Here is a 27,299-nt window from a genome sequence, read left to right as displayed (position 1 = left end):
ATCTATGTACACACACATATATACATATATACAAACATAAAATAGATAAATGAAAAACATTTAGGCATTTACAAAAAAATAAAATTAAAATAAAAAAAGCTAGTTTGTGTGTTAACTAAAAGTCTTATTGGTATAAGATTTATTATATTCATAGCCTTTCTAAGTTTTTTCACATCGTGGACTCTATAAATACAATAATTCCTGAAATATCATTAATTCACAATGGAAAAAAAAACATTGAATTAGACCAATTATTTATTTTCCTGATGGTTTCAATCACCACCTCTTCCTTACTTCCTCTCCCTCACCCTTATATCCTTCACTTACATAGGCCATGTTTATTGCACATGATCAACATGTGTACCTAAAGCATTGGCTATACCCATGAGACCATAAATGTTCAGGGTATAAAAGATAGCCTGAATAGATATATTTGCTAAGCTCCAAATATATTTCTCAGTTACTGGGTCTGGATCTTGAAAGAGAGCAATATTATTATCAGTTTATTAGAAGCAAAATTTTTTAAGGAGAAAAACAAGAGCAACAACCTACCCTATGGTACAAGGATATATTATATACCTAAGGTGACGTACTTGTTTCATGAAGCAAGTTACAGTAGTTACCTCTGAGATGTCTAAAACATACATATTATATTTCACAAACCCATCGATGTGGATTCATGGATAATAACATGTTGAATTTATTGTCCATTAATCAAATAATTTTACTACAAATAGAGAAGGAAGAATATTGTTGTAAGAATATAATTTTTTTTTGTCAAATTGTGGCCTCAAAGTCACAAGCTGATTTTTATTAAAGATGTAAGAGCGCACCTTTACCAACTCTGTTGCTAGGTAAAAGTAAGAAATGCTTTTTGGAACAAACTTGGTATGTATCATATTTGCCAATATATAGGTTTTTTGACCAGGGTCAAAGAAAGAAAAAAAATCACAAAAGGTAATGATGGAGAGAAAAGTATAACTAGTCATAGCATGAATATGAAAAGAATAACCTCATTTATAAAACAGAAAATGGTGTTAGAATGGAATAGGAAAAAATAAATAACGAAACTATATCATGCTTAAAGACAACATAGAAAATACATGCAACAATACAAAAATATGCATATTATATCAATATTACTGTTTTTTGGAAAAAATGTGAATGTGATGAATACAGAAAAACCTAGAATAATTCATATGAAATAAAGTAAAGTGAAGTAAGCAGAAGCAAAGGAATACTTTATACAATTATGTCACTAAAATAATAAAGCTAGGGTTCTTAACTTTTTAAAAAAATTTTTGGTTATTGACCCCACTGGTGAAATCTATTGACCTTTTTAATACATAAAATTAAGCACATAGAATTATAAAGGAAATAAATTACATTTAAATACAAGTACTGATTTTAAAAAATCGTTTATGGACCCCAGGCTAGTAATATCTTATGTAAAGTAAAGAATCTTTGAAAGGCATTAAACCTGTGGGCAATAAAATAACCAATTGGAAATTCAGAAGACTCATGATGAAACATTTTTCTCACTTCTTAGCAGAAAGATAGTGGTATTTAGGTAGAGAATAAGACATACATATTCAGTCCTGATAAATTCACTGGATTATTGTACTTGGTTAAACTAATTTGGAATAACTAATAGTTCCTCTGTGAGTAACATCTCTTCAGATATTAAGAAGAGGGTACATGGTAGGTCTACAGAGGATTAGCTTTGAGTTCAGGGAAGCTATCAAAGCTCCAAAACAGTTTATGCTGAGCCCTCGTCTAAAAAACGTGAGACTAAAACAACTCACTAATCAATCTAGTTGTATCCCTTTTCAGAAATATGTAATGGACAAATCCTATAGCCTCATCCTGCCTTGTGAACTTTTAGTGGGTAACAATTTGAGGCAGATCAATCTGCTATTAAGTCCTTCATAGAGAATAAAATTCTTTTACATTGAATGGACTAAGAGAAGAGTAGGTGACGGAAAACACTACGATCTACCCACTAGGAATTTCATGTCAAGGTCAGGGAACCATTATTTATCTAAATCAACAATACTAAAAACTGTTGATGATGTGATAATTATAAAACCAATAAGGTCATATGTAAAAGATCCACTATAGAACTTTCAATAAGTTTTGGACAAACAAAATCGAGCGAAGGAAAATTGTTTTATAATGTTGGAGAAACAAAATAAAACAACAAAAAGAACACAATCAATCAATGAGAGGAACAGCTTCTCTCATAAGATACTTAATAGCCTGTATCTAGTCATTTATACTTAATAAAAAGTTATTGAATGACACATTACAGGAAGGAAATAGATAGGGAAAGCACAGATAGCAAATCCATACAACTATTTCCAAAATTAATGCACATATTCAAAAGTGGATTCCTGAGATCCAACAAGCTCTGAGGAAACCTCTAGATTATTTTGGAATAATTAATAGGAAGTGGATTACATAAAATTATGTTAGCAAGTATCACAAATTTTTCATTGTGTTGACTAGAGGCAGAGTGGCTTTCCTAGATTTCACTATGCTAAGCTACTTAGAACCCCCCCTTTTTTTTTTTAATTAATGCTGTTTCTGGAAAGATACTAAAACAGAGACACAAGACTCTAGTGTGCCTTAACACAAGATTTCACATTAGGCCCTTTAGAATTGAACAAAGAACTGAACTGTATACTGTATTAGCAGAATGTGAATACTCTGAATTCTCCTTTCAAAACAAGAATTACTATAGAGACATTTATCACAAAAAGTTGATATAGTAGAGACATTAACAAATAAATGGTGGTCCAACAGGATAATGAGGGGAGAAGACTCAAAGTAAAGGGGATTCGGACTAATCATATTCAGTATTATGGCCTCAAAATCAAAGGACTTCTTGTTGCTTTTGCCAATATCAATTTTATATCCTCATCACCAGGAGGAACCATAGCAATGGTTTGACTGCTGTTTGTATGGAATGCCTGTCTTTTAAACTCAAAACATTTATGTTTCTGTTTTGCATTTCCCAGAAACATCCTTGAATTTGGCAGAGAGTTAGGACAATAAGAATTGCCATCCAAGCTTCTGACAAAACCCAATACAACTAGCAATCTAGGAAGGTAAAAGATCTCACTACCAAAATACTCTCAAGATAAAAAATAAAATGAAAAAGTTTAAATAGAAACTGTCACTTTATTTAAAACATAAGTTAAAGACCTCTTCTAAGCTGTTGCCTAGACAAATATTTACTTTTGTTCTTTTCTTTTTTCTTTCTATATTCTTTTTTCCTTCCTTTGTTTTTAATCATTCACTAATGATTTGTGTACTAGTGTGTGTTTTTCTCTATGTGTATGAGTGTGTTTTTGACATTGATTCCAGTGGATAATGATCCAGATTTAGTTAATGAAACATATCTAACATCACCTGTCGTAGAAACATTAATACATTGTCACAAGAGATGTGAATTGGTCCAAAAATTCTAGAAAATAATTTGAAATTATTCAGTAACAAAGAAATTGGTAAGAACAAGGAATACAACTCTGTGTTGTAGAAGCTTAAAATCCATAGGCAACTCAGAGATAACATAGAATTGTAGGAATTATAGAAATTGAAAATCAGAGAACAAAATGTCAGAATAAGCAAGAAGCAAAATAGTAGAGAGAACAAATTGAATAATTTATTTTTAGAAAAGAGTAAGCAATGAGAAAAATAACAAGCAAATTAAAATTGAAGGGAAGAAAAGAGGTTGGATTTTTAATTGCCCATTTAACTGAGAACAGATAAAGAACAAAATTTAAGAAATGGACATTTAAATGAAGAAAAAGAAATGTAATAATTTAATCAAAACTTCAAACCTTAGAAATATTGTAAGCAAATCTAACCAAAGGAACTCTACAGTGACTAAAAACAGCACTGGTGTTTATATATGTGTGCAAGTATATGTATATGCACATATATGTACATGTATGACAAAAACTAAAGACAAAAAGTAAAACATAACAACATAACTATAAATATACACAGACTAAAAGTACCAAAAAAAATTAGAATGGAAGAATGAATAAGAAAAAAATTTCCCACAACCTTTTTCTTACAAGAAGCACATGTTTGAAGAAATACATAGAATCAAAATTAGACATAAAAACCAAATTTAATATTCATTGAGTAACAAATATCAGATATATTCATGCTATCAGATATATTTTAAATTCTAAACAACGACAGTGATAATCAAGTAAATTACTTTATGTCTAAAGATATCATATAAAAGGAACCAATATCAATATCAAACATATGCATGAAATGTCATAACAATTCCATTTATCAAAGAAATTGAATTGCAAAAAGGTATGCATAATAGCATAATAATGGTACAGGGACTTTAGGGTATGTCTTTAGTAATTGATCAAATTCAACTGGAATAAAAACAAAAGAGAAATTATAGAACTCAAACAACTATTGTGGGATAGGGAGCCAAAATATTTATGGCACTTTCTAAATGGGATTGTTAAGCAATTCACAAATTTCTCAGCTTTCCAAAGCAATTTCAAAATAAATAGATCATCTATACAGAAAAATTCCAAAAAAAAATGTAAAAAATTAAAAACAATTAGCAATTATTTTTTGGACCATATCACAAGAAGAATGACAATCAATCTGGAATGCAAAATTAAAAAACAGAGACCTAAATGGAGACATGGTTTTAATAAAATCTTAAATGATGATTAATTCAAAGAACAAATCAGGGAAACAATAAGGACATGAAAAATAATATTAACGATGAAGTAGTATATCAAAATTTCTTAACTATAAGTGAAATAGTCCTCAAAAGGAAGTTAAATCCCTGAAAATATGCATTATAATTTTTTAAATAATAAATTATTGATTGAAATATGATTTTTAAAATTAGAAACTCCGAAAATACAATATCTAAAATTAGTGATATGTAAAAATTAGATTAGAAATAGATGAATTGAAAATGGATGAGACCCTTCCACATGCTTAACAATGACTTTTGAAAAGCCTAACAAAATTATAAAATTAATAAGCCTTTTCCAAATCCCTTGAAAAAAAGAAAACAATTGAATTAACAAAAAACCAACTAAAGTGAAATCACAACAAACCCAGAAGGAAGAAAAATAGACACAGTTAAGCATCACCTATCAATATCAACCATATTAGGAATTCGAAAGAAATAGATTATGTACAAATACATAAAATATTCAAAATAATGAAATATCAAATAGAGACTTTTAGAAACCCAAACTGAGTAAACTAAGAGAAAAATTGAACTGTCTCTAAATAAACTACTAAAATAAAACAAACAAATAAAGAATAAATGAAACTCCCAAAGTATATGGATTTATATCAGAACCTTATCATTTTTTCAAGACAACTAATTTTCCCAAAATAATTCTTTAAACCTGAGAAAATACTCTACTCAAAAAATGTGACAATAAAAAGTAATAATATCAAAACAAGGGGGAAAAGTAAGCCAAAGAAAGAGAGTGATGGGCTGATAAAATTTATGAATAAAAATTTTTAAATTATATATAAAATTCTGACAAAAATTGTAGTAATTTGTTAAAAAATATTATTCACTACAATCCATTTGGATTTATACCAGTGATGCAAGGATGAGTCATTGTTAGAAAGACAAGTAATATAATCATACAAAAAAATACAGGAGGAAAGTAAGACTGCTCATTTTTCCTTTTTGGTGTGTTGTTTCACCATTAATCATTTTCTTTAACAGAATTATTGTTTTTATGATTTATTCTCTGGTTCATTAATTTTTTAGGATTTCACTATTAAGTCTCCATTTGGGAGTGTCTTCTGTTTGTGGTCTCTAAAGCAACAACTACTTTTAATGTATTATTTAAAGGATGTATTTATAATTTCTGCCTTTTTACAATCATTTGCATTATCTCTGCATCCTAGCATATAGTCAAATTTTGTAAAAATGTCATGTAGTGCTCAACAATATGTAGGATTCAGAAGATGGCATGAGTCTTTTAGCTCTAGTTTCTCCATCAGTTTGTTCAGTTTCATACTTTCCCTTTTGTTTTTCTTTTTATTATACATCCAAAATTGAGAGATTTTGAAGTCTCCTTTGACTTTTGTGCTATTGTCTGTGACTATTTTTTTAGCCCGTTTAATGTTTATTTTAAGACTTTGACAACTAAGACATTTGGATCATAGAAGTTTATTAATTTAATATGATTGATTTTTTGGTCTATGATTCCTCATGTAGTTTCCTTGTTTGTCCCTTTGTATTTTTGAAATGTTTACTTTTGTTTTGACAACATGATTACAACTTCTGCTTTTCTGGATTCTCTAGGTACAAGGTATTTTCTCTGATTTGTTTTATGCATATTGCATCCAGGATCTCCAATTCCTCCAACACCCTAAGGCAAGATGAGTGGTCTTTTCAAGTGCCAAATTCCCACAGACAACATCCAATGCTAGGTCATCATCTCCCTTCATAAAACATTACTCTTCACTCATAGGAGCATTCATGAGAGGAATCTTCTCTCATCAAGAAAATAAAATCTCCCCTTTACACCCCTTTTTAAATTCCTTTGTGCCTCCTCACCTTTTTTACCCATACAACTTCAGGCTCTTCTCTTTCTGGGAAAACACAGGAGTTTACTTCCTCTCATAATTAAGCCTCAACCTGACCAGACACATCATGCTATCCCCTCCCTTCTCTCCTCTCTTCTCTCCTTCTATGTGCCCTCCCATTTTTTTTATTTAGGTTGATAAAAATAAACATTCCTCACCTGTAGATAGGGTATCTTGAAGTTCTGTCTATAATGGCGCTAGTCTACCTCTCCTCCGTTACCTCTGCCTAACTTTGGCCTTCACTTCATGACCTTATGTACATTTAGGTGGAGGAAATGTCTCTTAGTAGTCATTTTGATGTCACTGTTATTCTTGCCATTCTTGGATAATGCATTTGTTCACCCCTCCTGTATTTCTGTTTTGTTTTGTTTGGTTTGGTATTCATCGTTGAGGCTCAGATTTGTAGGATAGTTCATCTTGGGCTGCATCCTGAGCACCATTACTCTTTGGAGGACACTATTTTATTTCTTCCTGTGTTTTTACATGGGTGCAAAATAGTTTGCTGTTAACTGAATTTCTTTCCCATTGTATTTGAAGGTCTTTCTCCTAGTGGCCCTTTCACTTTACATCTGCTGTTATGCCTGATTTCAACTCTAGAGAACGATATCCTCAACCGTCCACCACCAGGATGAGTTCATCACTTTTTAGTTCATCGCTATGCTGCTAACTTAAATCTTGATTGACAAAACCTCCCTCTGTCTCATCCCCCTCCTGACCACAGTGCTGGAGTACCATACTTTTGCCTATGCCTTCCTTTATAAAGGTCAGAAACTAGATCATCAGGCCCCTCCACTTTGCAACTGCTATTAGGCCTGGTTTCAACTCCTGAACAAGACATCACTCTGCTAAATATCCTTTGTATTCCCCTCTTCCCCTTTAACCCTTCCCAACTTCCTTCCTCTTTTTGTGTGGTGTCATTCCCTTTAGATTGTGCTCTCATGGATGTAAAATACCCTCCTATTAATCAAAACTCCTTGAGGGCAAAGGTTGTTTTTCTCTTTATTAATTGCAAACCTAGCGGTTAGCACAGAGCCTGGCATATAGTAGGAACATAACAAATGTTAATTGGATTTGATTGGATTATATTTGTTACTTGCAGAATTTGTTGCTTTGCAAGCAAATTCTTAAATTTATATCTGTCTTGAAGTTGCAAAGCTTCAGTTCTTTTTTTGTATGTTTTCTGGAGGCAACCTATGAATTTTTTCATTTGGCATTTTTTCTTCTATGTTCAATACTTCTGGTCAGATTTCCTGTTTATTGCATTATGTGTTCGGATTTTGACTTATTATGTACTTCTGGGTGGTCCATGATGCTTATGTTGACTTTATGGAGCTTGTCTTGGAGATCAGTAGATTTTGCTTGAACAGAGAACACCTTCAAAAAAAATCATTGTTTTTTGCTTCTCTTTTTTTTTTTTGGAATGTCTATCACATCTCTGCATTTGTAATCCCAAATAGTTATCATTTCTGTTGTGTCTTTGGTGAGATTTGCCATTGATGATTCATGTTTTTCTATTCTGAAAAATTTTTTTTCCTATGAAGGCTGTAAATTTTGTTCTTAAAATTTTCATTTCTCTAACACCACCCAGAAACTGTGTCATAGTCCCATGTTCTCTTCAATATCCACAGGGTCCTCCTCAAGTGTTAAGTCATTTTCCTTTTGTTTTGAAGTATTTGTTCACAGATGTCTGCACTAACAGTTTCTAAAGGCCGTATTGCCTTTCGCTGTTAATGTTTAACCTGTTGGCTCATCTTCTTATATCCAAGGTCTTTCAGTTTTTGTCATTCTGAGATCTTTGATAATTCCAGTCTTTCTCCCCTCATTTTCCTCTGTTTCTGACTTTCTGAATACCTCCTCTCTGATGGTGATTTCCCTGGTGCTGTATCTTAAAATGTCTCAGACTCCTCATATGCTGTACAATTCACATTTCATCAACATAGGTCTCTACCCAAAGTGACATTTGGGAGAACAAAAATTGCCACAGATGGATGCTGGGATCTTTTTCTGAGATTTGGTTGGTTGCTACATAACCCCACATGTGATGTCTTGTCCCATTCTGTTTCTCAGTTATCTGGTCTGGTAGGTTAGAGTGCTACCACACCAGTGATGCTGATGCCAGTTAGATTTCTGTCCTTTGAGGTTTTGATCTCAGAGGCCCTGGGATTGGGGGCAAGGGAACATATGTGATTGAACTCTATTTCAGTACAAATATGTGTCCTTCCCCTACCCTCTAGTCTTCTGCTCTCTTTCAGAGATCTTTTGCAAAAACAAAAATAAAAAGCAAACAAAACACTATTGCCCTCTTACCGGCTATTACATCCTCAGTAAACTTCTTCATTTTGAAAGTTAGATTTCTGTGGCACTGGAAAGAGGAATTAGAGACAAGGGTATGGATTTGGCTTTGTTGCAAACCAGTGAGTTGGGTCAGAAAGTGCTACCCTGCTATCATTTTCAAGGTGGACAGCAGTGGAAAGGGTGCTGACTGAGCATAAGTAAAGCATTACTTAATTGAAATTCTTACCTTGGCTCCTGATTCCCTAGATGAAAAAATAATTGAAATTGCTTTATTTTTCATGCATTATTTCTGTTTTGGAGATGTTTGAGAGTTTGGGACTATCAGAGAAAATGTCTCTTCCTTTATGTTGTTGTTCACAAGATACAGAATCACGTATAAATTTAAAGTTACATCATGGTTGCTGGCAAACAAAAGCAAACTTTACAAAGTTAAGCAAATTAATAACAAAACTAATTTGGAAACAAAATATCTAGGATATCCAATGAAATAATGTGAAATAATGAACAAAAGGGTATACTACTTTCAGACTTAAGATTATATTATAAAGCAAAAATTGCAATTTCCAACCAAAATGGCTTCCTGAAAAAAAGAAGGTGGCCCAACTCCTACAACACCTGTTCAAGTAAAATCCTTAGCATCACACAGATTCAACAATGATGAAGACATCCAGAGAGAAGCTGCAGTGAGTCTTCTACACCAGAACTACTCAAAAGTACTATTATGATTCATAGACAATAAAAAAGAATGTAACACAAAAACCAGCACCATTAAAAACAAACATGGAAATCAAATATGGAAATCAAATTAAATATGGAAATGTTTTGTATGATTTCACATTTATAGTTGATACAATATTGTTTACCTTCTCAAGTGGTGGAAGAAGGATTGAAAATCCTTGGAAGGGGGGAGAGAATTTGAAAATCAAAATATTTAAAACTGAGTGTTATTTTTAATACAATTGGGAAATACTTAGAAAAACAATTTTAAAAGTTGAAAAAGATAGAGATAAGCCAGAAGCTGCTCACTGCAACTATTGAACTGTCAGAGACAATAACATTTAAGACTCTATACCACAAGGTGGTAAAAGTGGAATTTGTCTGAGAAACATCCACTGAGTTTGGAAAATTTAAAAGCAGCCAGGATTGGCAAGTTTGCCCACAACCAGTAGGTTCATGATAGTGCTCAGATCACGACACCATCAGCTGAAGTGCTTTAAGGTCCTTAGCACCGTGACCTGAAGTTACAGCACTTTGAATCTCATAGATGAAGAAAGATCCAATCCTGGGAAGTGGAGATCAGCACAAAAACCTTAATGTCCCAGATGAAACCAAATAAAGCTGACTTCTCCCCTGAAAAACACAGAAAGATGACAAGTCTAGCTCTGGGACAGAACTTCAATTCTGAATCCAAACCTGGATAGATGATTAAATGCAAAAAGACAGAGACCACTACAAAAAATTAGAAAAAATCCAAAGATATCGCCAAATCCAACCTAGAAGGAAAAAGTAACTTTCTAACAAGAAGAAACTGAAAGGGGAAAAATGAATTTTCTACAAGGATTACTTAAATACCTAGATGAAATTAAGCAAGAGATTAATAAAAAATGTTCTGGGAGGGAAAAATGGAAAGAGAATAAATAGCTTATGAAAATTTTTAATATTGAGTAAACCTAATCCCAGTGATACAATGTCTGAAAATTAGAATAGAATAAATAGAAACCAATGACTCAAGAGACCAAAATGTATTAGAACAAAATCAAAAAAGTTTTTTAAGGGAAAGGTAAAGTGTCTGATATATACATATATAAGTGTGTGTATATATACATGTATAAGTGTGTATGTATATATGCATATATGTACGTATGTATGTATGTATATGAAAATTAGTTTAATAATTTTTAAGTCCTCACAACTATGATGAAAACCAATTAAGCTTGTACCCTATATGTTTGGTCTAATCTGAAGAAGAAACCTTTGTCAGTCATTCTATAGCTATCAACTAAGAAACAATGCCCTGCACTAATTTTTACATCATTCTCATCAAAGGTCTAATCAGCTTCTAAAGGAACAGGCTTCTACAGCTCAGGAAGACATCTTCTATAAATTTTTTTGTGCAGTGATCAGATTAAGATAAGTAAGAATCAGTTAAGTGACTATTGTTCATTTGATGAAACAAAATGATTACCACTATTATCTGAGCTTTACAACTATGTTTTAACCTATTGTAGAATTTTTCTTTTCTTTTCAATTAGAAGGCTATTAAGATGCTCTAGGCAAGAGGTAATAAGATGATGATTGTTTGAGTGAAAAGGAAGGGATGGATACAACATATATTAGAAAGGCAAAAATGGCAAGATTTCCCTCCTGACTGTATGGAGTGGGGACATGGATGTGGCTTGTATAAACCTTTTAAGAAGGTTCTCAAACCACCAGACGAAATTATATGCTGAAATCTAAGCCCTGCTGTGAATAGATCATTGGTAGTCTTGGAAAGAGCAATTTCAGTTGTTATAAGTCAGAAGCCAGATTGCAGAGGGTTGAGAAATGAGAAGATGGTGAGTAAATGAAAATGTGCATAGATAACTTTTACTAAGAGTTTGGTTTTGAAATGGGGAGATATGATTGCTTGAGGGGTGGTAGAATCAAGTGAAGGTTTTTGTGTTTGTGCTTGTGTGTGTGTCATTGTCAGCGTGTCAATGATGGTGTTTGCTTGTTGTTTTAAGTGAATCCAGGAGCCAATGAAAAATAAGAGATTAAAATTTGAGGAGAAAGAAGATGATTCTATGGACAAGTTCCCGAAAGAGACAGAAGATGATGGGATTAAGGGAAGAAATAGAGAAAACGTTCTTTGTAAGGAGAAAGATCACATTTTCCTCAGGGACTAGGGAAAAAAAAGTAGGTAAGGAATTATATAGAGATAATTTCAAAAGATCAGAGGTGGAGAGTTGTGGAGAAAAAAAGTTTTATCTGATGACTTCAATTTTTTTCAGTTAAGCATTCTTTCAGTTTAAGCAATCCTTAGAGGGAGATGAGAGAGGGAGTCATACATTTGAGACAGACCCAGGGTCACACAGTTAATAAATAGAAGAACCAGAATTTGAACTCAGGTGTTATTGCTCTATCCACTGCACCACGATTTACAAACTTCTTAACCTGGTATTTGGTTTTCTCTAAGATCTAATTTCAATCTCTTTTTCAAGCCTTCTACGCATATAATCCCAGTCAAATCAGACTACTATAAATGTCCCCAAATTTGAAATATGATCTCCTTCTCCTTGTATTTCTAAAGCTCATTCTGAGTGAATATACTTATCTTCATACTTGACTCCAGAATCCTTCTCTTCTTCCAAGCATCAAATCAGGTATCATCTTTTAGAAATCTTCCCCAGTTCCCTTGGTGAAAGTGAACTTTACCTCCTCCAGTTAAGCCTTATGCTAAAATGAAAGATGACTGAGTAGGAGCTTCTTCGACCTGTGAATTCCTTTTTATCAAGACCTATGATTAGAATGAAGTTTAAGCCCCTGTACAAAGTCATGGTGTTAGAAAATTCCCATATCAGGAAATAAACAAAGTATCAGTGATGGGAATCTCTGGCATAAATCAAGTTTCATCCTTGCTTCTAGCATAATTCAGGAGGTATACATAAGACCCTGTTAAGGAAAAGTAGAGCAGTGGAGAGAAAAAAGGTCATAGGTTGGCATCTCTTCTTTCATTTCATAATTAGTGCAAGATACTTTATTTGTGCTGGAGGCCAGTTATATATGTTCTTACAGAATTCATCATTATATAAGTATTGATCTCAAAGCTTCCTTCCTCTCTTTTGTGTCACTCATTTACCCTAATTTCTTTAACTAACCTGGACCAGTTGTCAAGCAGCCACTACTGTCTTCTAGTTAACTGCCAGTAAGCAACAAACCTTATTGCTGCAATTGTATGGTCCAGATATGCCCTATCCTGTTTTAGAATATTTTGAATGGAAAGAAATTTATTTAAGAAATGAAATAATAATCATTTTCTTTTGTATCCCCTCCCCCTGCCCTTCTATCCCCAGATAGAGAAATGAGAATCTTTGGAGCAACAGAGAGGGATTCAAAAGTTTCCTACTGGTAAGCAAGGGAATAGGTGGGAGGAAGGAAAATAATGTGGTATTTTCAAATTTAAATGCCCTTTTCCCTGGATGACTTGTATTTGTAAAGTATGTGCTATCAATTGCTTCAAAATACAATCAAGCAGAAAAGTTGCAAGAGGAAAAAGTCTCTATGCAAGAGACTATATCAGGGCAGGAAAATAATCATTCATGTCAGTAAATGTCAGGACCACTTCAGGCCTTTAATTTCTTAGTTTGTTAGGCAACGGACTTGTTGAAGGATTATGGCCAATGATAACTCACAATTCAAAGATGCTTCCTTCATCAATACAATAAAGATATTACAAATGTCCCCCAACTTACAAAAGGGTTGAGTTCTGAAATTCCATTTGCAAATGAGTTATTTAAAATTTGGAATTCAAGTTCCCTTAGAAAGAATATGACATAGTGTGGTTGGATTTCTAAACTACATAATAAAATCCTACTTAAACTATAATAGACATTCCCTTGGTTGCTGAAAGTAATAGAACAAAAACATTTATGAAAGGAAAACTCACTAAAATCAACTTGATAAAAAGCACAGCCTCTCACATAAAATGTTGAGGAGAGACACAGACTTTTCTGAGTATCTATAATAGAACTGGCCCTCAGATAAATGAACTGAGAGGACCTGATTGAAGGTAAAACACTAATGTAAAGATATTTTCAAGATATTGTGGTTGATCAGCTTGTTTGCCTATATTTCTTTTACAGAGTTGTTAGGCTATAACAGAAATTATAAAAGAAGTAACTATTTGGAGAGTATGGAAGATTATATAATGATTTCTGGGTTCATTACTGGTAGAATTTTGCCTCCTTTTGTTTTCACATTACAAATAAGAAATAGGATGTTCCATATGGGAATGCCATGATTAGAGGTATTGGAATCCCAGAAGAGTAGAAGATGGGAGGGGTAGGAGATAAGTAGATGAAGAGAAAAGTAGGAGAAAAGGGTCAGCATGGGAGGACTTGGTGGTAGAAGTAGGGGAGGCAAGAAGAAGAGATATTTACAAAAGTCAGAAGAGTAGAGCTTATTGGAGTTTATTTTAAAAAGAAAATAATTTGAAGGAAGAGTATTCAGATGTTTTGCTGTGATCCATGTGGACTAGAAAAGATGCATCAATTTTCTGAGTTGATTGCTTGGGGAAAGGTAGAATTGTTCTATGTCTGTATTTACAGCCCAATAGAGGAGAAACCTCTCCAGGGTATTTTTCCTTCCAACTTTACAGTTCCATCTCATTTCTTTGTGAAGGAGAAATAAAGATGGAAAGACAGGTTTGACATCTATTTAACTGCGAGAAGAAGCATGGCTTGGGTGAGAGCTGATTAGACAAAGTAAAAGCCTCAAAATATGACTAGTTGGATGGGGAAAGTCTCCATGGCTCAAGCATTTTTACAACTTGTTAGGGGAAAACTCAAAACCCCACAACAGATCTGAGGAACTTGTTATACAACTGTTCTATGATTGATAGTCTTATAAAGATACCTCAGTTTCTAAAAAGTCACTTTTCCATTGTCACATAGCTAATATTTGCCAGAGTTAGGACTTGTATTAAGCTTTGTAAACTAGGCACATTTCTGTTTTTCTGAATAAGTTCATGAATTCTTTATGTCCTAGCACATGGTCAATTTTATAAAGTCTTCATGTAAAGCTAAGAAATATGAATATGACTAAATATCTTCAGGTAATAAAAAACAGATCTAATTTTTTAATGATTCATTCAGGTTCTTAAGCTATTTCTTATTTATCTTTCTGTTAGTTTCTCTAGTTCTGAAAAGTGTACACAGAAATACAAAATAGCTATTGTCTTGTTATCTATAGCTCAATTCAGTACAAGTAGAATTTCCTTTAAGTAATTAAATTCTATGCCATTCAGTGCATATATGTATTTAATATTGATATTTGTTTTATTAAAAATAATGTAGCTTCCTTACCTCTTATAACAGTATCTAACATTTCTTTGATAACATTCTAAAAATAAAAAATATGCATACACATATGTATACACAGACATGCAATCTATATACAGTCATAGTCATATACTGTGAGAGGGAGCATGGTGGAATAGATAGAGCTCTCTAGTTGGCCTTAGTGTTAGGAAGAACTATATTCAAGTCCATCCTTTGACACATACTGGCCTTTAGACATGCTAAGTAAGTCACTTAAGCTCTCACTTCCCCACAAAACTAAGATGAATAATTTCAAGTGAGGTGAAAATTTGTTTTAGTTGAGGAAGTTCCTCATAAGGAATTTTCTATAAGAGAAAATCACATACTCAGTCAATTTTCATTTTTGTACATGTTCATACATTCACATCCATCTATACATATATCATATCTGTATATGCTCATAATGACTATGATATACACACATATATGTACATACACACATATACATGAATGCATGTATATACACATGTGCATACACACATAAATGCAAAAACATGCATGAATACTTGCTTCTTCAACCCTTCAATGTTTTGTGATGTGAGTTCTCTTTCCATGATTAATTGAATCTCTTCTATTTCCTCATGGAATACATTCATGAAGTCCTGAAACCACCAATGCCACCTTCTAATTCTATATATTTTTGAAAGGCTCTCTCTAAACAGTATATACTCTTGCCTAGTCTATATGAGAAGACATTTTAGTTAGTCTCTGAACAGAGAAAACCTTGAGCTTGAAAATTCAATTTCATCTCTACAACATACGAGGATTTTTGGATTACGATTTCAGTGTATGTATGCTTCTGTAGGCACATGAAGAAAAACATACACATGCACACAATGCACACATACGTATATTGTGTGTACATGGGTGTGTGTCTCTGTGTGCATACATGTACACATATATGGTTGATTGGTTGTTGTCCTTCATTTTTGAAAAGGACCAAAATGACATCACCATGATAAAGTGTGAGTGATGTCTTTTGATTCCTGTGTAACTTGGATTTAAGTGAGGCAGAGTTGCACAAAATCTTCAGCCTCAATCTCTCCTCCAGAGTCATCACAGTCTAGTAGCAAGAGAGAGTCAAGATGACTGATGATGGCTCAGGATGTAGTGGATGACCTTGGGATCTTCAGTGTCTAACCAAGCTCTAAGAGCTCCACATCTCCAGCTTCAGCTGCCTTCATGGCCATTGGAACAAATTGTTCTCATCACCCATTCCACCAAAGGAAGTCTTCACATACTTCGGGTAGACAACCCCTAACTTATCAATGAGTTTGAGAACCTTTGGTTACCCTCAAACTGGTTTGGCCTGTCTCCCAAAACAGTTTACCTGAGTGTGGCAATCGTGCATGCTTCAGCTTCTTGGAGTCAGAATTGAGAGTTGAGTGGAACAGGTGAACACCAAAGGTAGAAAGAGCCCTGAAAAGGGCTCAGCAGCTACCACACCAAAAGTACCTGTCCTCCCTGAACATACTGTATAACATATATAAGGGCTTGAAGTGAGATATTTCAGAAGTCAAAAGAACTGGGATTGAAGCCAAGAATCACCTACCCAGCACATCTGAATATAATACTTCAAGGGAAAAAAAATGGTCATTCAGTGATATAGTTTAATTTCAAGATTTCATGTTGAGGAAAAGACCAGATCTGTATTTAAAAATTTGACTTCCCAAGACAAGAATCAAGAGAAGCATGAAAAGGTAAACAGAAAAGAAAAATCATAAAAGACTCTCTAAAACTGAACTGTTTACATTACTACATGGAAAGGAAATATTTTTAACTCTTGAATCTTTTCTCAGTATTTGGGTAGTTGGAGAGATTGTACATACACACACACACACACATACACATAGAGAGTACAGGGTGTGTTATATCAGAAGAGATGATACACACACACACACACACACACATACAAATAAAATAAAATAAAAATTAAGGGGTGAAGGAGGAAAAATCTGGGAAGAGAAAGGGAGTAATGGAATTTGGCAGGCTACAACTCATAAAAGAGATTAGAAAAAATCTTATTCAATGGAGGAGATAAGGGAGAAGGGGAGAGGGGGTAAAAATAAATCTACTCTCCCCACATGTGCCTGAAGGAAGGAATAACATGCTCACTAAATTTGATATGGAAATTTATATACACCACAGAAAAGTAGGAGAGGAGGTGACAAGTGGAGTGAGGGGAATGTTAGAAGGGAGGGCAAATGGGAGAAGGGAGTCACTAGAAATGAATAGTTTCCAGAAGGGACAAGGTCAGTTGTAGGGGGGAAAAATAAGGGGGATAGGGCAGGTCAGAGGGCAATATAATTAGTATTACACACCATGATTACTATGGAAGTCTTTTGCAAAACAGCACATGTTTAGTCTGTATTGAATTGCTTCCCTTCTTAGTGGGGCTGGGGAGGGAGTGGAGGAGGGAGAGAAGTTGGAATTCAAAGTAGTAGAAACAAATGTTGAGAATTTTTATTGAATACAATCAGGAAATAATAACTACAGGGATAGGGTTATGGAAATTTATCTTGCCCTGCAAGAAGAGAGAGAAGATGGGGATAGGAGAGGGGTGGGGTGTGATGGAGGGGAGGGAACACTGAGGGAAGGAGTAATCAGAATGCAAGGTATTAGGAAACAGGGAGAGGGGAGTGATGGGGAGAAAAATTGGACATGTTACAAAGTGAGGTAAAAGAAATTAGTATTAAAACAATAGACTGAATTAATTACTGAGAATAAATCAATGACATCTTTAGTTTGGAGGAAAGAATTTCAGTCTAAATTTCCTAGAGGAAGGTAACCTTGGGTAAAATTTGGCATTGATGGAAAAGTCAGGGTTTTAATGGTAAATTTGATGTTATGATTGCCATTTAATCAGGAACTAGAACATGTATAGAAAGGCATGTAAGCCACTTAAGACTTGCCTCAAAAGATGTTCCTTAGCCAAAGTGAAACTATAATCATATTTGAAACCTGGTTATTGGAACTTACCATTTTTAGATGCTATGGGACTATTAAGTGACTTTTCTTCTGAGTCTAACTCCAGGTATAGGTAGCAATAAAGGTTATCTGAGCCTCCAATACATGATGCCAGCAAGCGGATGACATGCTGGTATGAACTGCATAGGTGATCTCAAGAGAAGGGTGGAAGAGCGACTGTTCAGTATGGGCTGAGATGGGATTCTCCTGACTCAGTTTCTCCACTGACACCCGGCAGACTTTAAGCCTGACTGAATGCAAGTGGATAATTTAATCCTGCCTGGAATTGAAGTTGGGGTGATATTGTATCCCTGCAATGTCTTTACTATTGATGGCAATTTCCTATAGTCAAAAAATTTGTAAGGTTAATACCAGATTTATTCAATTATAGATTATGGGTAGAGGAACATCAGAGGTTGTCTAAAATTAAGCTATTAGGCATAGGACTTTAGACCAATAACAACAAGTTAGGGTCCTTTAATTCTTAGTAATACTGTGGAAACAATTAGGTCAAGAGCTTGCGAAGTTAGCAACATAAATATTTGTGTCTCAGTTGATTAATGTTTAAAAAAAATTTCTTTTGTGGTCCATATGTCAAATGCTTTAAAAAGAAGTATCACCTGACCAAAAGTTGGAATTGCTTTATCTGTTATAAACTGTGTTAAAAATAAATAATAAAAAAATAAAAATAAAAATTCTGGTTTTGCCATCTAGTTTCTTCCTGAGCTTGAATGCTACAGATGTTTGGCCTACTTTCTCATATCAATTATGGAAAGAAGAAAAGGGTACACAAAATTTACATAACTGTTCAGCAACAAGCATTTGGATTGTGCTTTATTAAACAATAAATTATTTTCACCTTTTTTGCAATACTATATCTGGTTTTTGGGACACCAAGTTTCAATTACTCATTTTATATTGAAACCAAGGTTAGATCTATTCACCTAGACAATGAGACTAGGTAGCTAGGTGTCACAGTGGATAGAGTGTCATAACTAATATCAGGAAGACTCATCTTCCTGAATTCAAATCTCCCCTCAGACACTTAATAGCTGTGTGACTCTGGGCAAGTCACTTAACCATATTTGCCTGAGTTTCCTCATCTGTAAAATGAGTAAAAGAAAGCAATGGTAAACCACTCAAGTATCTTCTCCAAGAAAGCCTAAATGGGGTCATGGGGAGTTGGACATGACTGAAATGATTGAACATGTGACCAATCATGTGGTAGCTGAGAAAAGAAAGTGAATTCCTTTACAGAGGATTTAGTGACAAATATATGACAAGAAAACTGAGTCTAACAATGGAGAAAGTACTCAGCTGTAAAAAAAAAATCACTTCAATAAAAAAAAATGACTAAAGTTTTAGCTCATTTCAGAATTGTGCTTTTCTGTGCAACAATAATAATTGTGACCAGAGAAAAAGAGCTGGGGTACTATTCACTTTTCCTATATACCAAGGGACATTCATCTCAGCTCTGAATCTGAGCATTTGAACTAAGCACAAACCGGATGGAGACCAGCCTCCCAAAGTAAGGAGTCAGATGCTTTTAAAATTTTTTATGTTTCTACCCCAGAGAACAGTGAACACTATCTAGAGAGAAAATTATTAGATTTTTGCAATCTAGAAATTCCTTAAAGGAGGAGTGGGGGAGTAGAAGGCATTCAAGTTGTACAAAATACTGTATTTTGTACAGTAAAAGTACAGATATTTAATTTCTTTACACAGAAGAGATATTTAACATACATAAAATTCACACATACAGATAGAAAACTTAACAGAGACAATAAAATAATTATTGTTATAATCCGCCAAGATGCTTATACTTAAAACATGATGCAGTTTACAAAGCTACTGAAGAGATACTTTCCATTTCTCCTCTATGATGCACTCTCCATGCATTTACCTCCAGATTCATGTCTCTTGACAAGTTAGACCAGAGGTTGATCTCCTTAAACTTTTTAACAGCCATATTCTTCAGTGCAAAACTCTACTACCAGTCATCTCCAACCAAGGGACTGAGGATCTCTAAACACCTTGAACTCACAAGGCTTCCTCCAACCCTGGAAATATCAATTTTAGCATCACTCTTTGGGCACAAACATGAAGTAGAAGAGACAGCGTGAGGGAGGCTTGATTGCTAACTGAGCCCCAGTTCAAGCTGTTGTGTGGGAGAATCTACCCTGTTATAGGAGTGAAGCAACTCCACCAACCTTCATTGGAAGTCCCAGAGTTATGTGATGCTACTTGTAGATCAAAAGAAAAGAAATATAGAGGGTCAATATCTTTCTATGGTCCACTGAGTAGACTACATTGTCTGAGTGGTCAGTGTGTTCTGATGTAGCTTTGACATGACCTTCAACTACCCTTCTTTAGCAGTGAGTGATCATGAGAAAACCAGAATTTCTTGTACCATTCCAATGCAATAAGTCCTTCCATTGTTAGTACTTGCTCTCCAAAAATGTACAACATTAATCATCACACACTCCATGAGATAATCCCTCTACAATCTGGAAAGCTAAACTGCTTTCTCATTGCTTAAACTAGCAATGAGATTCCAAACTTTATTAAAGAGTTAGCATCTAGAGTATCACATTTCTTCTATTTCTCTTTCCACTTTCTAGAACATTATAACTGACACACAGGTTAATATTCGCTGAGAATATTCTTCCAAAAGTTTATAATGCCATGCTCAAAGATTCTTTCCCATGAACTTTTTGGGAAAAAAAATTTTTGATGACTGTATTTCCATATAATTTGCTTCCTTTACAGTGCTCTGTATTTTACACATTTAGAAACATTATTTTTGAAAGGAAACCTATCAGTTTTACCACACTGACAAAGAAGCCCCTAATAGAAACATACACACACCCACGGAAAGGTTAAAATTGCTGCTCTAGATTAAAAAAGTAATACTCTTAGGGCTATAGATGAGACTAAACTATGAATTCAAATGTAAAAAAAGTCTTGAGGACTCATAGCTAATGGGGTGATCTCACTCAGAGGTTCCTGTGTCTTAAGAAAGTGGGGTCTGCTATTTGAATGTCACTCTAACCAACTGACTCCTTGGCTGATGGAAATCATGTCAGACCTGATAGAAAACAAGTTGAGGTAAGTGAAAAATCATAATGAATGTGTATTTGTGTCTTAGAAATCCATTTCAAAAGGAGTACCACTAACAAAAACAATGGCACACTTGAAACAATGCACCCTCACTGCTCCCACTGGTCTGAAAAGGTAGATATACATACAGACTCAGCATATCCACACCCTCAGCCATCCATGAAGAAGGCTGGTGCATGGATGTGCTACAGCCCGGGTGGTCGTCTGTGTGAAAAATTTAAAGCAAACAAGGGCAAGCTATAGCCAGATGTGTGAGACTCTCCAGTTTACTTAGTGTTCCCTGGGTACTCAGTGTCATAGCACCAAATGCATGTTCTTGCTTTTCCCCAGAAAACGTGGAAGTGAAAAGAACCTCAGTAGACAAAGATCTCCCAATATTTCCTTTCACAACAGAAAGGGTACTCTGCTTCAGCTTCCCAGTGCCTAATAAAAAAACATCAGTATCTTTAGAAGTATCAGCCACTGCAGAATCTCTCAAGTTATTAAACCATTCTAACAGTGAGCAATGCAGAACCAAGTCCTAGATGTTAAACTGGGCTATATCCTGTGTATCTGGTCATGTCTGTTCTGGTTTCATGCAGATGGATGGTATTTTGGATTAGCACTGAAGGACTTGAGCTTTGGGGTTGTAAAGCAGTCCTCTATTGGCCCTATGGCTTGGGGATGGGGATGGTAAGTCAAAGATAATTGGTTCCTGAGCCAGGGAGACCCATTACCTCAGTGGGCTATAAAACAAGAGAAGAAAAGCCCCCCCACCTCACTTTCTCTTTTTGAAGCAGCTACTTTATTGGGGACACAGGTAATTCCATCTATCCCTGTATTTACAATGAGGAGTAAGACATGTTCTTTCCCTCTTTCCCCTTCCCCAAAAAGATCATGAAACTATGAAGACATAGCAGTAAGAATATGCGCTTGAATAGGTGAACCTAAGACTGGACCTCAAATTCCTGGTTGCCTCTTCTCCCATACGTCTATATTAGTAATTGCCATTCAGAGACATAAACATTTCTATGCTATTGGTAAAATCATGAATTTGAGAGTTCTGGTGTCCTCATACCAGCTATTCAGTTAAAGGTGATTCTTATAACTACATAGTTCGTTGGTGAAGAAGACTCACCATTGCCAGGAGGATATTGCAGCTAAAAGGACTAATAAAGCCCTGGATCACCAGGGCTTCCAGACTTGTGTCATTTATTAAATGTGAATTACCTGTCAGGCATTATACTGAACACTGGAGATACAAAAAGAGGCCAGAGGTAGTCCCAGCCTTTAAGGGGCTCACAATCTAATGGATGAGTCAAAAAGCAAACCAATATATACAAAGCAAGTCATATACAGGATAAATAGGAGATGATTAGGCAAGAGAAGACACTAGAATTGAGAGGTTAGAAAAGGCTTCCTATAGAAGGTGAATTTTTTGTTAGGATTTAAATAAAGGTAGGGTAGGCATTGGGTAGTAGGTAGAGATGAGGATAGAAAGCATTTGAGATGCAAGGTTCAGCCACACAAAATGTCCAGAGTCAATAGATGGAGTGCCCTATTCATAAAACAGCAAGGAAGCTACTGCCAATGATCAAAGAGTACTAGGTGAGGAGTAAGATATAAGAAAACTGTGTATTGTTCAGCAAGCACAAGTCAGAGCTGGAAGCAAATATCTGGTAAGCAGTTCCACAAAATGCCTTTGCCTTTTGTGGAAAGTATAATGATGAGGGATTATTGTTTTAAATATTGTCAATGCACTTTAGTTTAGTTTTGTTTTAAGCACATATTTTATAGCAGATGAAATAAATAGATTTTCAATTTTTGTTATCTACTTCTTACACTGAGTGCTTTTTTTTCTAGAAAGGATTTTATTAATCACTTTTAGGGAAAATTCCAAATGTATGACATACAAAAGCTCTATTTAAAAGAATTTCCTCCAGAACTTGGAGTTAAAGAGCAATGAGAAAATGACAAAAACTAATTATTACTATTAAAAACTAGCATTTATACAATACTTTTAAGTGTATAAAGCAATTAATATTGAGTTCTCACAACAACCCATCAGACATGTGCTATATTACTCCCATTTCATAGACAAGGAAATGGAGGTTGCAAAAAATTAAGTGATTTATGATTAAGTGCAAAAGATTAAGTACAGATTCACAAAGCTAATAACTGTCTAAAACAGGTTTTGACCTCAGTTCTTCCTGAATCCAAGGCCAGATCATTCTAAACCACTTACCTGCTTCATTGGGTGTAAGAAAAGTACTTGAGTGAAGTCTTTGTAGTCTTTTATTTGAAGAGAAACAAAATGACATCATGATGTTGGGGTCACCATACTGTGTGTCTGACATCTGACTGATCAGACCAGTGCAAACTCAGAAGGCTCACTACAATTCAGGAACAAATATGAATGGCTGGGATAGAGATGTCTCTAAATTTATGCATCTCACATTTCTTTTGGGCTCCTGAAACTCTGTTTTGCTCATAGAACACCACAGCACCTTCTCTGATGCAGACACACGATACTGGATGGTCCTGTGTCAATTTCTAGCATATCTCACAACTTATACCAAAGTTCTTCCAAGAGACAGTGAGAATATCCTCTTATATTGCTTCTTCTGACCTCTATGTGAGTGCTTGGCTTGTATGAGTTCTCCATAAAATAGTCTTTTAGGTGAATGTTGGTTTCGATAGGAGTTGAGTTCTCTGCAGTAGGGTTTGAATATTTAGCAGTTCAGCTCAAGAAAAGACCTCAATGTTGAGTAACTTATTTTTCCAGGTGATCTTTAGAATTACCCCAGGCCAATTCAAATAGAAGCTGTTCATTTTCAGTTTTGGAGGGAGAACTGACTCAATTCAGCCTCTGAAGCTGAGATGCAATAGAGCTTGGATAGATTCTCTGCCATGTATGCTAATTATGGCCTGATAATTCACAGCCAGAAAACAGAGGTTGTCCATCAGCTAGCACCATACCATCCATGTGAGGAGCCATCCTTCAATTACAGTAAAAGGAGAAAAATAGAATGCTGTGGGCACTTGGCAGTATACTTTCTGGGATGTATACATAGAAGATGAAGTTGACACACTCACTGACAGAGCTTGCTCAGCATTTGAGAGATGCTGAGAAAAAAAGTAGGAGAGAAAAAGTATTAAACTGTCTACCAAACTGAAGTTAGAGCCCTTGTGCCCACTTCATTGTGGCAGGCTTATGAAACCTGGACATTTTACCAGCACCATGCCAGGAAAATACAGTAATAACACCAACAACTTTAGTAAAGTACAAAAGACTGAGTACGAGAAAAGCCTTATTCCTCTATAGAATTAAGCTCCTTTATGACTAAACATCATCTGGGTGAACCTCTTTCCTTTAAGGTGCAGCCCCTGAGCTCTAAATAACATAAAAATAAACCAAACTCAGATGAACCCCAAAGACGTGTATGACCCTTAAAAGAGATTAAAGATTTGAGGTTTTTGGATGCAAACCCACAGTTCATAAATGACTCTGCAATATCTGATTTGTGGTCTACATGGGTGGGCCTTCAAAACAATCTCAGCGCTTACCAATATATATACATTTTTTATGTGGCATAGCTATGGAATACATAGTCCTATTCATTTTGATGACCAACTAAATTTAAAAGGATATCAACAAGTAAGACCAACACAAAAGATGTGGTTAATTAATACATTGTCTCCAGGTGAAGTAAAAGCATTTCACTGTCAGATTGTCAGTGGACAGAAAACAAAACATACTGGTTAGAGGCAGCAACTTTTCTATGCAGTGAATTCCACTAGATCTATCTGTTAGTTTGAAATCTGTCTCTAGTACTTTGATCTCTGTACTCAATTTCATGATTAAACTTCTTGGTTTCTAACATTAAAATAGGATTATTAATAATGGATTCAATGTGATCAACAAGATGGCAAACTAAACACTTTCTCCAGACACCTTTATATCTCTAAACCTTTGAATAGCAGAATTTTGCAAGAAACTTTCACCAATTAAGGATGCAATTTATAAGACAAAAAGAGAAGCTACAGCAAAATCTTTAAGAATTCACCCTGGCAAACACTAATCCTTAAAGTGGTCACTCAAATTCCTTCCCCTTCTCTACAAGCCTATTTATTTAAAAAAAAAAAAAAGTTTTATTTTTTTTAATAAAGTTTTTTAAAAAAAAAGTTTTATTTATTTATTTTAGAATTCGACATTCATTTCCACAAAATTTTGAGTTACAGTTTTTCTCCCCTTCTCTCTCCTCCCCCCACCCCATAACACTTTGCATTCTGATTACCCCTTCCCTCAATGTGCCCTCCCTTCTATCACACCCTACCTTTCCCTTACCCCCATCTTCTCTCTTTTCTTGTAGGGCAAGGTAAATTTCTAGACCTCATTACCTGTATTTCTTGTTTTCCAGTTATATGTAATAACAATTCTCAACATTCATTTCTAATACTTTCAATTCCAACCTCTCTCTCTCCCTCCCTCCCTCCACACCCATCCCCACTGAGAAGGCAAGCAATTCAAAACAGGCTATATATGTGTCGTTCTGCAAAAGACTTCCATGATAGACATGTTGTGTAAGAGTAACTATATTGCCCTCCATCCTACCCTGTCTCCCTTTTTTCTATTCTCTCATTTGACCTTGTCCCATCCCAAAAGTGTTTAGTTCAAGTTATTCCCTTCTCCCATTTGCCCTCCCTTCTATTATCCCCCTCACGCCACTTGTCCCCTTCTCCCCTACTTTCCTATAGTGTAAGATAGATTTTCATACCAAATTTAGTGAGTATGTTATTCCCTCCTTAAGCCATATGTGAAGAGATTAAGCTTCACTCTTCCCCTCTCTTCTCCTCCTTTTACTCTTCCATTGAAAAATATTTTTCTTATCTCTCTTACGAGTGATAGTCTTCCCCATTCCATTTCTCCAGTTCTCCTCCCAATATTTTCCCCTCTACCCTCCTTAATTTAATTTTATTTTTTTATGGATATCATCTCTTCTGATTCAACTCAACCTGTACTCTCTGTTTATGTGTGCGTGTGTGTGTTTGTGTGTGTGTAATCCCTCCACCGACTCAAATACTGAAAAAAGTTTCAAGAGTTACAAATATTATCTTTCCTTGTAGGAATGTAAACATATCAGTATTAGAAAGTCCTTTATGATTTCTCTTTCCTGTTCACCCCTTCATGCTTCTCTTGATTCTTGTGTTTGAAAGTCAAATTTTCTATTAGTTCTGGTCTTTTCCTCATGAATGCTTTAAAGTCCTTTTTATGATTGAATGATCATTTTTTTCCCTTGAAGTATTATATTCAGTTTTTCTGGGTAGGTGATTCTTGGTTTTAATCCCAGTTCGTTTGAGTCCTGGAACATCTTATTCCAAGCCCTTTGATCCCTTAATGTAGAAACTGTCAGATCCTGTGTTACCCTAATTGTATTTCCACAATACTCAAATTGTTTCTTTCTAGCTTCTTGCAATATTTTCTCCTTGACCTGGGAACTCTGAAATTTGGCCACAATATTCCTAGGAGTTTCTCTTTTTGGGTGTCTTTCAGGCGGTGATCAGTGGATTCTTTCAATATTGACTTTGCCCTCTGGTTCTAGAATATCATGGCAGTTTTCCTTGATAATTTAATGAAAGATAATGTCTAGGCTCTTTTTTTTGGTCATGACTTTCAGGTAGTTCCATAATTTTTAAATTGTCTCTCCTGGATCTATTTTCCAGATCAGTTGCTTTTCCCAATGAGATGTTTCACATTACCTTCTATTTTTTCAATCTTTTGGTTTTGTTTTCTAACTTCTTGGTTTATCTCAGAGTCATTAGCTTCCCTGAAGTCTACTCTCATTTTTAAAGAACTGTTTTGTTTAGTGAACTTTTGAACCTCCTTTTCCATTTGGCTAATTCTGCTTTTGAAAACATTCTTCTCCTTACTGGGTTTTTGGACCTCTTTTTTCAATTGAGTTAGCCTATTTTTAAAGGTGTTATTTTCCTCAGCATTTTTTTTTGGTTCTCCTTTAGCAAGCTGCTGACTCACTTTTCAAGTTCTTCTATGTTCTGAGACCATTTCATATTCATTTTGGAGGTACTGGAGCCAGAAGCCTTGGCTTCCTCTGACAGTATGCATTGTTCTTCCTCATCCAAAAGGATGGAAGGAGATACCTGTTCACCAAGAAAGCAATCTTCTATGGTCTTATTTTTTTCCTCTTTTTTGGGCATTTTCCCAGTCAGTTACTTGACTACTAAATC

General features: G+C 34.9%; 1 long non-coding RNA gene across 1 annotated transcript in view; it reads left to right on the top strand.

Moving 5' to 3' along the window:
- Positions 1-27,299, top strand: part of LOC140523984 (uncharacterized) — a 61,294-nt gene that overhangs the window by 15,589 nt on the left and 18,406 nt on the right. Inside the window, exon 2 of the long non-coding RNA XR_011973534.1 lies at positions 12,963-13,017. This is a non-coding gene — a long non-coding RNA (uncharacterized lncRNA). The remainder of the gene's footprint in view (positions 1-12,962; positions 13,018-27,299) is intronic.

The sequence above is a fragment of the Notamacropus eugenii genome, chromosome 2 (assembly GCF_028372415.1).
Source record: "Notamacropus eugenii isolate mMacEug1 chromosome 2, mMacEug1.pri_v2, whole genome shotgun sequence".
In the NCBI taxonomy this organism is placed as follows: Eukaryota; Metazoa; Chordata; class Mammalia; order Diprotodontia; family Macropodidae; genus Notamacropus; species Notamacropus eugenii.
Note: the sequence above shows the minus strand (reverse complement) of the source record. Positions and strands in the feature narration are given on the sequence as shown.